The sequence below is a fragment of the Typopeltis vanoorti genome, chromosome 14, assembly GCF_054136105.1.
Source record: "Typopeltis vanoorti isolate ZY-2024b chromosome 14, IOZ_Tvanoo_1.0, whole genome shotgun sequence".
Classification (NCBI taxonomy): domain Eukaryota; kingdom Metazoa; phylum Arthropoda; class Arachnida; order Uropygi; family Thelyphonidae; genus Typopeltis; species Typopeltis vanoorti.
This window is the reverse complement of record NC_143562.1, coordinates 119488241-119501706: the sequence shown is the minus strand read 5'-3', so window position 1 is coordinate 119501706 and position 13466 is coordinate 119488241. Positions and strand designations below refer to the sequence as shown.

Sequence of the window (13466 nt, the reverse complement as noted above, 5' to 3'; positions counted from 1 at the left end):
TCAACCATCTACTATCTGATTTGTCCGTATACAGTCTTTTAACAAAAGATTCAACATTAAAAAACCACAATGATACCAATGAATTACTACGCAATTTATCCAACTGGCCAACAGACTTGATTAAAAAACTAAAATCGATGCATCCTTTAACTCCGAGACTCTATGGCGTTCCAAAAGTGAACAAAGATGGTATTCCTTTATGCCCAATCGTTGATGCAATCAACTCTCCTACCTACTTATTGTCAAAGCATCTCTCAAAACTCTTACAACACATCCACAACTCAGAGAGTTACATTAAAATCTCCGGACATTTTGTGGAAAAGCTAAAAAACATCAACATATCGGATAATGATCTTCTAGCCAGTTTAGATGTCACCTCTCTCTTTACAAACGTTCCTGTAGTGGAGGTCATTGACATCTAAAGTACCTTGTTCCCACAAGATATAACCTCATTGTTTGCTCATTGCCTAAACTACTTTTCTTGGAAAAATAAGATTTATCAACAATTAACAGGCTTGGCAAGGGAGTCCACTCACACCTTCATGTGCTGACCTCTTTATGGAAGACATAGAAAACAAAATCCTATCTCAAATTATTCCGAAACCTAATTGGTTCAGATATGTGGACGATATTTTCATCGTATGGAACAACAACAAAGATGACCTATATGATTATCTCAAAAAAATCAACTCCTTCCATCATTCTATTAAATTTACTCTGGAACATGAAAGAGAAAACCAATTACCATTTTTAGGCGTCTTAATCAAAAAACAAATTGATGGCAGTATAAATCTATTAAATCTATCAGTGTACAGAAAACCAACTAATACAGGTCGCTACCTATATTTCAGCTCCTCTCACATAAACTCAGCATTGTACACATGTTAAAGAAAGAGCGATTCACATCACAATGGACGAGACCCTTCAAGATGAGTTAAAATTTATTTCCAACAATTTGTATTTGAATGGCTATCGAAGAAGGTCAATAAAGTCCTTTTCTCTGAACCACCACAAAGAGAACAAGAAGATATTCAATATATAAAAACGATTGCAATTCCATTTGTAAGTGGCTTCAACAAGCAACACAAAATAAGAGTAAAATTTAAACCAATAGAATCTATTCGTAAACTACTAAGATCTCCAAAAGACAACCATCCTTTCTATAAATATGCTGGAGTTAATAATATTCCATGCGCTTGTGGCTCTAGTTACATCGGACAGACTTCGAGAAGCCTCGAAATACCTCTGCAATTCTTGCATTCAGTTTTATTTTCCTTTTTATATATGGGTACTATTAGATCTCTACTCCTATCACCAGGAATTCGTCCCTCTGTCCGGGCTTTCTGAACTATGCAGTGCAGCCACTGTAAGACTTTTATACCACCATACTTCAGCATTTCTGGTCGAATATCATCTACTCCTGCTGTCGTTCCACATTTCAAGCCTTTGACGGCTTTTTCTACTTCAAGTATGAATATGTATTCCTGACTGCATGCCTGGTCAGTGTTTTTTTTTACCACTGTGCTGTCATCACTGCTTGTTTCATTCAGCAATTTTTCAAAGTAATTACACCATACTTCAAGGATATCTTTTTCTCCCATTTTCATGTCACCTTAACTCCTTTTACAGCACTCTTTCCTCCATTTATAAGCTTCTTCAACAACCTCCAGAATATCTTACCACCTTCTTGATATTTATTTTCCACGTTCTTGCCAAAGTCCTCCCATGACTTTTGTTTAGCTAGTTTTACAGTGTTTCACTTTCTTACATTTGTCTCTGTATTCTCTAAGAGCAAAAGCTGACTTATTTGCCAGGAACTTTTGATATGCTTTCTTCTTTTCCTTCACTGCCTCTTTAACTTCCTGTGTCCACCATGGAGTTCTGATTTTTCTATCCTTGCAGACAACTTCCCCACATGCCTCTCTGGCTGAATCAATCAGGGTTTTCTTCAAGGCTTGCCACTGAATCTCCAAGGTTTGGTTCTTGTTCTCAAACTCTTTCATTGTTTTTTCAATAATGTTTATGTATTTTAGTCTACAGTTCACATCTGAGAGCTGCTCAACTTTTATTCGCTTTAAAGCTTTCTTATATGTTATTCTTTTCAATATGAAATTCAATTTTATCCTGCTCAAGACTAAATAGTGATCACTTCCAATTTCAAATCCTTTGTACACTCTGGTGTCCTGCACCAGGGAGAAAACATCACTATCAACAATAACATAGTCAATGAGACTTTTCTTATTCCTTGCTTCTTCTCTCCATGTGAATTTGTGGACATTTTTATGTTGAAACATGGTGTTAGTAATAACCAGTCCATGTCCTAAGCAGAAATCCTACAGGTATTTGTTATAAATTTCATACAAATTAAATCACAATACTGGCAAAAGATACAAATTTCCTAAGGACGTAGTTAAGGAATTAATGTACAGTTGTTACAGAAAACCATGCAAAGAGACATTTCAGTATGGAATGTCCATCTCGAACTACAATGCAGCTCTCCCAATGTTGTACCATTTTGAATTTTATATTAATTCATATTAATTGAATCAAGTTTATGCTGGCCACTTGATTCAATTAATATCCTCGGATCTCAAGAAGTATTTCCACTGCTTGTGTATACGATGTGGTGTGGCATTGTAATCCATAAAAATGAAATCGTTGCCTACAGCACCACAGAATAATTGAACTTGCAATATCATTCACCAGTCATATTTCAAACACTTGTAGCTTTGTGCATCCATTAAACATAATGCCTCTTCAACACCATAACCCCAGCACTACCACATCTAACCCTTTCAAGAACATTCATACAATGTTAAGCAATACCACTTTCACGCGAGATGAGTGTCATCTGGAATTGGATGAAAGACAAACTACTCTCATCTGTAGTAAAGAGTACATTGGCCCAATAGTGTCTTGTCCAATTTTTATGGAAATACCACTGAAAACGTGCTCTACAATGAGCTGTGGATAAAGGGACACAGACTATAGGCCTTCAGGCGATAGCCTACTTGTCACAATTTAAGATATCTGCTTACCTGCGCTTGAATGGACCCAGACTTGCAAGTTAGCCTACTGTCATACATCAATTGTGTTTTGCTGTTGTAACCAAAAATCTGTCATCGTGCTCTGTGGTAGAGCAAGGGCAACCTCCTAGCAAACGTCTGGAACACAATGCATTGGTTTGAAACACTGCCCAGAGCCTGGATACAATGCTAAGTGAGATTCCAAAACCTCTGGCAATATCAGTAATTCTGTGGCCTTGTTGAAGATTTCTGATAATTTTTCTCTATATTAAATCATCTAGATGAGGTCGACATTACAAGACATCCAAGTTTGCAACTTTACTTTATTCCTTCAAGAAAAGAGCTTCGTTCAAACACAATCTGTTTAATGCATACTTTTATACTGTTCAGTGCTACCACATAACCCCTTTGTGTGAGATTAAAAATGAATGAAATTTACATGCTTTCTACTCATAATTGTCAGTTACAGAAATTGTCACAAGCTGATTTGTCTGAATGTGCAGTTGTAATCTACAGAAAGTGGGTCCTTAGGTTCTGGACACCGGTGTACTTTACCTATCTTTATAGAGCACTCTGCATGCATACTTATTCCATTCTAATCAGTTCATTGAAAAAGCAATGAGAATTTACACAATAAGCTAAACTGCACATTGAAAGTACGAAGTTATGGTATATTAAATTTAAAGTAACTAGCAATGTTGAGATAACTAATTCTGCAGAATCATTCATTCCCCAAACAGGAAACTTAAAAAGGACAAAATTTTCATGCCACCTTGCAAGTCCCAACCTTCTAATTTTTTTTTTCCTTATGGATTATATAAAGTGTATGCATTAAATGCGACTTCACCACCACAGTTCAAATTAAACATTATACACAGCTACTCTTGAAATGCTGGAGGACACATAGCTCACATCATGAAGTTTGTTTGGAGTGCCCAAGTTTAATCTAAATTATCATTCAAAGTATTTAATTTTTCCAATAAGCATTTTCTCTGAAATGAATTTTGTTGTGCATTAAAGAATGTACATATTCTTGCTGCAACCTGTTAATAAGAAATATGCTTTTCTACTTTTGTTATCAACCATGGTATCATAAGACATTTGATCACCATTATCAACCTGAAACAGAATGCAAGGCTATTCACTCGCAAAACAATCATATGACCCCCCCCCCCCCCCGCCATACAAAGGATGTGTATTCTGGAATTTTTCTTCAGGCAGTCTTTTGTAAAAGTGTGCAAGTTTTGATCAAAACCACACATCTAAATTACTTTTTTTTACTCATATATACTAGTTCAATTTCACAATCTGTATCCAGAAACAAAAAGGTTCTCCACCTACTAGTGCTTTGCTTCAACACCCCTCATTCACAAGCCTTCATTTTGATTAAAATGGGGAAATGGGAAAAGATTTGTTGATTTGCCTATGATTCAACAGAAGGTTCTACCATGCAGAAAGTGGAGGAATTAATTTTTCAGAGAAAGCAGAAAGAAAATAGATCATTGTTGGATATCTAAACAAGAGAGTAGGAAATGAATACCAGACATACAAAAATGTTTGGGGAAAATACAGAAAATAGTAAGTATACCTATTTCTCTTCAGGACAAGGATAGTCATCACTAACAATGTCCTAACAAAAATATTCACATGAGAAGACAATAGGTACATAGGTTTGGAAATGGGAAGTGATCATTAATTTTGAGTATGGTAGAATGAATAATACTGGAAAGAAAAATATAACTTACTACTGATATAAAAATTACTTGAAAGTAATTAAGCTCCCAAGTAAGCAAACAGACTAAAAGTCAAGTTTGCGCCTGCAATTGATGCAAGTCTAACTGATCCCACAGGTAGTGCAGGATACTTTTACATTTATATCTCCTCCAGAGATTTTATTTAATTAATAAGGTTAAAACACCTTATGGTAACTTGTTTTGGCGAAATACTTACAAGCTCTGTATATTACTAAATCTTGGTATTTCTAGCCTAGCTCCCACTGACGAGACCTCAATAAAGGTCGAAACCGGTCTGGGTAGTGGCCCCTTGCCTTTAATACAAAACATCATACATCCCCTTCTTGGAGATGTGTTTTGGCATTAAGGGTAAATATTAAGATTAGTGATCGGAGCTTGTTCCACCTTTGCCACGAGTTGCCCTGGTCCTGCACTACCTGTGGGATCAGTTAGACTTGCATCAATTGCAGGCGCAAACTTGACTTTTAGTCTGTTTGCTTACTTGGGAAATGGAGTAAAACCAAGTTTAAAATTGCTTGGTATCTTTAACATATATATATATATATATATATATATATATATGTATATATAAAAAATTAGTTTGAATGACTATATACCGAGAATGAAAAAGAAAAGGTTTAATGTTAAGATACCTAGTTTCGTTGAATAAATCAACTTTTTCGGGTATCACAGGCAAAGAATTATATAAAATAACAGAGACATGATAAAATTACAACAACAGTTCTAGTATAAAACAATAGTACATTTTAAAACAGGAATGCATGCTGGAGTTCCAATTAAAGTTAACTACGTGCGCAAAAACTTGGTATTATTTCAACCCTGGCACATCGAGCCAGATCTTTAAAAACAGATGAAACAGAAATTGAAAATGAACTCCATTTACTAAAAAGGACTTTTGTCAACAATGGTTTCTCTCTTTAAAAGACTGATAAATTTTTTTCTTTCCATTGCTCAACTGCTATTGAAGATTCTTCTCCTCCAAGAGCTTTTATATCATTGCGATACATCAGCTCTCCCACACCCACTGCCACAAAACTGGCAAAAATTTTTAAGAAATTCAATATTAGAACTTGCTTCACTATGTCTTGCATTCAGCTAATTTAGTGTTCCACTAATTTCTCTCTTATTCCATAAGAATTTATTCAATTGACTTCCTACCATACCAGCTTTGTTGATTCTGTTGTCTATTTCCATATTTAATTTACCATCTTCACTAAAAATCGTGCCTAAGTAGCTAAAATGTTTTACTTGTTCCACAGGTTCTCCATTCACAACACAGTTGACATTTTCAAAGATTCTGCCTATTTTCATTGTCTTTGTCTTTTTATTGCTGACCTTCATACCATATCTATTACAACAGTTATTCAATTTAGTCAGATTATCTTGCAGACTTGTAGCGGATTTATTTAGAAGTATAACATAGTCTGCATAAAGCAAAGAGCTGACATTAACATCTCCAATTTTGATAATCATGTTTAATACCACTTTCCTTCATAATGTGATCCATATAGATAATGAATAACAGAGGGGATAATGTACATCCTTGTCTCACACCAGATTTAACATTAAACCATCTTCCTGAACTTCCTTCAATTCTAACTGCTGACTTACAACTCAAATAAAGACTAAGTATTGCTTGATATAATGCCCTATTGACACCATATAACTGTAGCTTATTGAATAGCTTCTCTCTTGGCACCTTGTCATATGCCTTTTCCAAATCGACAAAACTTAAATACAGATCTTTGTTATATTCCCATGATTTCTCCACTATTTGTCGTAAAGTCAAGATCTGATCCTGACAACCTCTATTTGACCTGAATCCAGCTTGTTCTTCATCAAGCTTTTCTTCCACAATTCTTCTTAACCGTTTCTCAAGTATACTTGCATATATCTTACCAGGAACACTCAGTAGGAAAATACCTCTGTAATTCTCACATTCAGTTTTATTTGCCTTTTTATATATGGGTACTATTAGAGCTCTACTCCAATCATTGGGAATTCGTCCCTCTGTCCAAGCTTTCTGAACTATGCTGTGCAGCCACTGTAAGACTTTTATACCACCATACATCAGCATTTCTGGTCGAATATCATCTACTCCTGCTGCCTTTCCACATTTCAAGCCTTTGATGGCTTTTTCTACTTCAAGTATGAATACGTATTCCTGACTGCATGTCAGTGCAGTCAGGAATAGATATGTGTTTTTTTTTTTTTTTTTTTTTTTTTTTTTTTTTTTTTTTTATCACTGTCATCACTGCTTGTTTCATTTAGCAAATTTTCGAAGTGATTACTCCATACTTCAAGGATATCTTTTTCTCCCGTTTTCATTTCACCTTTATCATCTCTAACTCCTTTTACAGCATCTTTCCTCCATTCCTAAGCTTCTTCAACAACCTCCAGAATATTTTGCCACCTTGATATTTATTTTCTATATTCTTGCCAAAGTCCTTCCATGACTTTTGTTTAGTTAGTTTTACACACTGTTTAGCTTTCTTATATTTGTCTCTGTATTCTCTAAGAGCACAAGCTGACTTATTTGCCAGGAACTTTTGATATGCTTTCTTCTCTTCCTTCACTGCCTCTAACTTCCTCTGTCTACCATGGAGTTCTAATTTTTCTACCCTTGCAGACAACTTCACCACATGCCTCTCTAGCTGAATCAATCAGGGATTTCTTCAAGGCTTGCCACTGAATCTCCAAGGTTTGGTTACTGTTCTCAAACTCTTTCATTTTTCCTTCAATAATCTTTGTGTATTTTAGTCTATAGTTCATGTCTGAGAGCTGAAAGCTATATATATATTTAACATAGTTCATGCATCTCATTCTAGAGACCAAACATGGAACTTTTTTTTTTTAACTCCTTTAGGCCTCCAATAAATATGGCTATGGTATCAAACAAAACAATGAAAGTTTATCTTGCCATCTAAAGGCAAACATCCATGCAAATGAAGAGAGTGAACCTACAATCTGTTGGTTGGAGAGCAGCTACATTAACCATCTGACCAACCAGGCTAGATAAATTACATGTGAGAATTACAGAGAAATTTCTCTACTGAATATTCCTAGATTTATGCAAATATTCTAGAGAAAAAGGAAAATCGTGGAAGGTAAGCTTAGAAAAGCTAAGTTCAAGATAAAGATTGTAAGGATCAGATTTTCACTTTAAGACAAATAGTTGACAAATCATGAAAATATAACAAGGATCTGCAAATTCTGTAGACCCAGAAAAGCCATTATGCAAGGTGCCAAGAGCTGTTCAAAAAATGTTACAATTTATATGGTCTAAATAGGACATTATATCAGGCAATACACTGTCTATATATAAGTTGCAAGTTTGCAGTTAAAACTGGAAGGACAAGAAGATGGTTTGATGTCAAATCAGGTGCGAGACAAGGGTGCACACATTATCTCCACTATTATTCATCTATATGGATGACATTATGAAGTGTTATTAATGTAATTAATAACACTTCGTAATGATGTTCATATTAATAATACTTCACGAAGTGTTATTAATATAATGTAAACAGGTGAGATGCTCATCTCACCTGTTTACATTATGCTGATATTACTAATTTTTGTTATGTGACACTTCTAAGAACTCAATCATGGGAGAGCACTACTCTACCGCATCTCATCGTCTCTTACTTAATCCTCCAACTACTACTATCAACAGACAGTGTCTATCTATTGCCAACCACCACCAGTATATAATGTCTGTAAATCATGTGTTATACATAAACAGACTACAATTTGTAGGATTCCCTAAATAAATTGAATAACTGCTGTAATAAATTTAGTATGAAAATCAGCATTAGAAAAGAGATAAAGAATGAAAATAGACAGACGTGCCAAAAACAACTGCATCATAAATGAGAACCAGTCGGTATAGACGAAGCCCTTTGGTCGGAAAAACCAGTTTGATTCCCATCCAAGATGTGAGGATCCTGGTCTCATACGGATTCCCCACCTGGAATTCAGGTTTTACATCATCCAGAACAATCAAACTGGCACCGTGAGCACACGCATCTAAAGACATAGGGCCAACCACCTTAATCTTGAGACGGTGGTGGTTGTGAAGTCCACAGCTAAAGAACCCGAATGGTTCATGAAAAGCTTAAGACAAGACATAACATGTAAAACATCTCAGCTATTTAAGCACAATATATATATATATATATATTTTTTTTAAAAGCAAAGACAGCAAATTAAATAGGGAAATAGCAGAATTAACAAAGCTGGTATGTTACGAAGTTAACTGAATAAATTTATATTTAATAAGAGAGAATTCAGTCAAAACACTAACTAGTTGTATACAAGATAGTGTTCAAACTAATTTTAACTGGATCTGAGAGTTGGGTTAGAAATAACACAATCAAAGATAGCATCAGTTAGCAATATCATATTAAAATTGAAGATATTAGAAAGCAACTTGTAGCAGAGCTCAGATAGTTATCTAAATGAAATGACAGAGGAAATTATAGAAAAACAAGTTTCTTTTTGCAAAAAGACCCAAATGAAGACTAAAGTCTAGGTGGATTGATACAGTGAGATGTGCCATAGAAGACAAACATAATATCTGATATGGGGTCTTGACTGATAACAGATTAATTTGGAGGGAAAACATATCGATAAGAAGTTAGTAATGATCTAACCTTCTCATGTAGTGTTATCAAAATATCCTATACAGCTCCTGACAATACATATCAGGAATTTCATTATTACAAATAGTTCAGAAATCCTGATTTCTGTCACTATTTGTCAGTTCAGATATTTTGAGAATATCATAAGGATCTGTATTAAGGTTTAAAGATCTGGAAATTCATGATAAAGTGCCAAGGGATCAAGTATTCAAAAATACAATTATATGGTGTAAATAGAACATTACAAGACCAATATAGACATCATTTAAGTTGAAAGTCAAAAGAATCGAAGATGTACAAAAAGACTGTCTTACACCTAATGTAAAATCAGGTGCACACTACCTTCACTGTTATTTATTATCTCTATAGCTCATTATAGAAACAAGTGCATTGAACTTGATATCTAATCCAAAGATGTCAATCTCAGTTCTTTACTTTATGCTGATAAATCCAGTATAAGGTCTTCAGGATTCTCTGACTAGACTGAATATTGTTGCAACAAATTTGGTATGAAAATCAGCAAATAAAGATACCAAAACTATGAAAATAAGCAGGAACACAGAAAATATCAACTGCATCCTAAGTGGAGAATCTACAGAACACAAAATATTTCAGCTGTTTATGCATAATTTTTAGTAAATGATGCCAAATGAAATGTGAAAATAGACAGATTATTCAGAACTGGTTTGAACAGTCTTTTTCTAGTGGGTAGTCAGTTGAATATATTCATATGAAATAAGAGAAAGCACTCAAACCACTAAACTAGTTATATACACGACATTAAATTTTAAGTCAACAGTTAGAATTGAAGATGTACAAGAAAATTGTCTTACACCTGATATAAAATTCTAATTAAATCTAATTTTAACTTAAGGATCTGTGAGTAGGTTAAAGATAAAACACCCATCCAAAAATTGGAGACCACAAATAGAGAAAAATTAGGGAGGTGAACATCCCTAAAAATCAGGGAGGTGAATATATCAATGGAAAAATTATTAAAAATTAAGATATAAAAGAAGAAGCTTGACACTATCAGCATTTGGAAAAATGTGTGAGCAGAATTAATCTCAGGTGATATCTCAGCTATACAAGTTTTTGATGCTAGGAAATTACCAAAATGCTAGATAACACTGGGATTCTGAATTTTTTATTTTATTTTAATTTTTTTGTTAGAATAATGGGGTCATAGCTGTATAACTGAGAGGAGACCTTCACATAGCCTTTAAAGGAATGCAGAGAACCAACCAGGGCTTTTGACCAATTGTCCAATCCTCACCTTCTCGTGGTGCACTATGTTGGGTATCTACCTGGATATTGAACGAAGGAGGATGGGCTGGCAATTTGGGATTTAGCCGACCAAATTGTATTCTTATTGGCTTAAACCAAAATACTAAATTATGGTACAACATGACAAAATTTCATGTCGGTTGGTGCGTCGCATGGTTAAACAAGGCCCCAGTTGTTTTCGTCAGGGAACAAGGGCAAACAGCGAAAAGTCAGCTACTGGAACAAATCTCAAAACACACCCCAACTCAACATCACCAGAGTTAAAGATCGGTACTATCAACATAAGAGGCCTGAATGGCAAAGAAATGGAGCTAGCTGAGGAATTAGATAAGTACCAGATCGACATAATAGGGGTGACTGAAACAAAAAAGACAAAAACTGGTGAGATCTTTCTGAGCAATAAATACAAAATGTTATATTAGGCAATGACAATCAAGGAAAAGAAGGAGTAGCCATAGTATTCACTACAAAATACGAGGCTAATCGTCTTGAATGGCAGGCAGTCTCAAGTAGAGTAATGTGAACAAATATGAGAATGGGGAACTGGACAATGAGACTTATTTGTGCCTATGGTCCCACAGAAGGTTCTACTAAGGCAGAAGTGAAGGAATTTTTTTGATGCTTTAGAAAAAGCAACTGACACAACGAAAAAGGAAAAGTTGGTCCTTGTCGGGAATCTAAATAACAGAGTAGGAAATGATTGTGAGACATACAAAAATATTCTGGTAAAATTTGGAGAAAAGAGCAAAGCTAATAATAATGACAAATACCTGTTGGATTTCTGCTCAGGACATGGACTGGTTATTACTAACACCATGTTCCAACATAAAAATGTGCACAAATTCACATGGAGAGAAGAAGCAAGGAATAAGAAAAGTCTCATTGACTATGTTATTGTTGATAGTGATGTTTTCTCCCTGGTGCAGGACACCAGAGTGTACAGAGGATTTGAGATTGGGAATGATCACTATTTAGTCTTGAGCAGAATAAAATTGAATTTCATATTGAAAAGAATGAAATGTAAGTTTTAAAGCAAATAAAAGTTGAGCAGCTGTCAGATGTGAACTGTAGACTAAAATACATAAACATTATTGAAAAAACAATGAAAGAGTTTGAGAACAAGAACCAAACCTTGGAGATTCAGTGGCAAGCCTTGAAGAAAGCCCTGATTGATTCAGCCAGAGAGGCATGTGCTGAAGTTGTCTGCAAGGATAGAAAAATCAGAACTCCATGGTGGACACAGGAAGTTAAACAGGCACTGAAGGAAAAGAAGAAAGCATATCAAAAGTTCCTATTAAATAAATCAGCTTGTGCTCTTAGAGAATACAGACAAATGTAAGCAAGCAAAACACTGTGTAAAACTAGGTAAACAAAATTCATAGGAGGACTTTGCCAAGAACATGGAAAATAAATATCAAGAAGATGATAAGATACTCTGGAGGTTGTTGAAATGGAGGAAAGAGTGCAGTAAAAGGAGTTAGAGATGATAAAGGTGACATGAAAACAGGAGAAAAAGATATCCTTGAAGTATGGAGTAATTACTTTGAAAAATTGCTAAATGAAACAAGCAGTGATAGCAAAGTGGTAAAAAACACTCAACAGGCATCCAGCCAGGAATACATATCCGTACTTGAAGTAAAAAAAAGCCATCAAAGGCTTGAAATGTGGAAAGACATCAGGAGTATATGATATTATTATTATTAAACAAGACCTCATGGAGTCAAAGACTCATCTGGGATGTTCTTTTATCACACACACACATCTCATCATACCGTGTCTTAAACACACTCAAACTCCTTGCAGACACCACACTCTCAGGCAAGACATTCCAATCATTCACAACTCTGCACGAAAAAAACCTGCCTCTCTCTCTCCCCTACTCACACCCTCTTTATACAGTTTCCAGGGATGACCTCTGGTTCTCCCCTGATCTCCCACTATTCTCTGAAGAACTTCTCCACCATTGATCTTATAACAACCCCTTACCAACTTGTAGGTCTCTATCATATCTCCCCTGTTTCTTCTCTCCACCAGACTCTGCAAATTACATCTTCTCAATCTTTCCTCATACTCGACATTCCAGAGGTCAGAAACTACCGTAGTCAGTCGCCTTTGGACCGTTTCCAACATCTCTTCATCCTTCTGAAAACCTGGTGACCAAATCTGGGCACAATAGTCCATGTGTGGCCTAATCAGAGCCTTCTCCCTACTTCTACATGTCGGTGTCCTCTGCATCATTCCCAGGTCTTTGTGCTGTCTTCACAATTTTGGCGATGTGTCCCCTAAATTTTATATCCTTATCCACTATCACCCCCAGATGTCTTATTTCCTCTACTTCCAACAATATATTCTCACCAAGCATAAATTCTGCATCCCATCTTTGTTTTCCAAATTTTAAAACCTTACATTTTGCAACATTGAACTCACATCCCCATTTGCTTGCCCAATCACTCAATTTATTCAAGTCTTCTTGCAAGGCCACAACATCTTCACTACTCTTTATGGTTCATCCCAACTTTGCATCATCTGCAAACAACTGAATATCTCTATCCAAATCTTCGCCCATATCATTAATATACAAGTTAAATAGTAATGGCCCTAAAACAGACCCCTGAGGCACTCCACTAGTGACTTTCCTTTTCCTGGATATCACATCCCCATACACAACTTGTTGATACCTATCAGATAGCCAGTCTCCAATCCAATGCACTAATCTAATATCCAACCCCATCTGCTCTAGTTTGACTGTCAACTTA

The 13466-nt window shown here is 35.4% G+C and overlaps 1 protein-coding gene across 1 annotated transcript in view; it reads right to left on the bottom strand.

The window, feature by feature from the left end:
- The window catches only part of eRF1 (eukaryotic release factor 1), a 254647-nt gene that overhangs the window by 119210 nt on the left and 121971 nt on the right, over positions 1 to 13466 (bottom strand). The window lies entirely within an intron of this gene.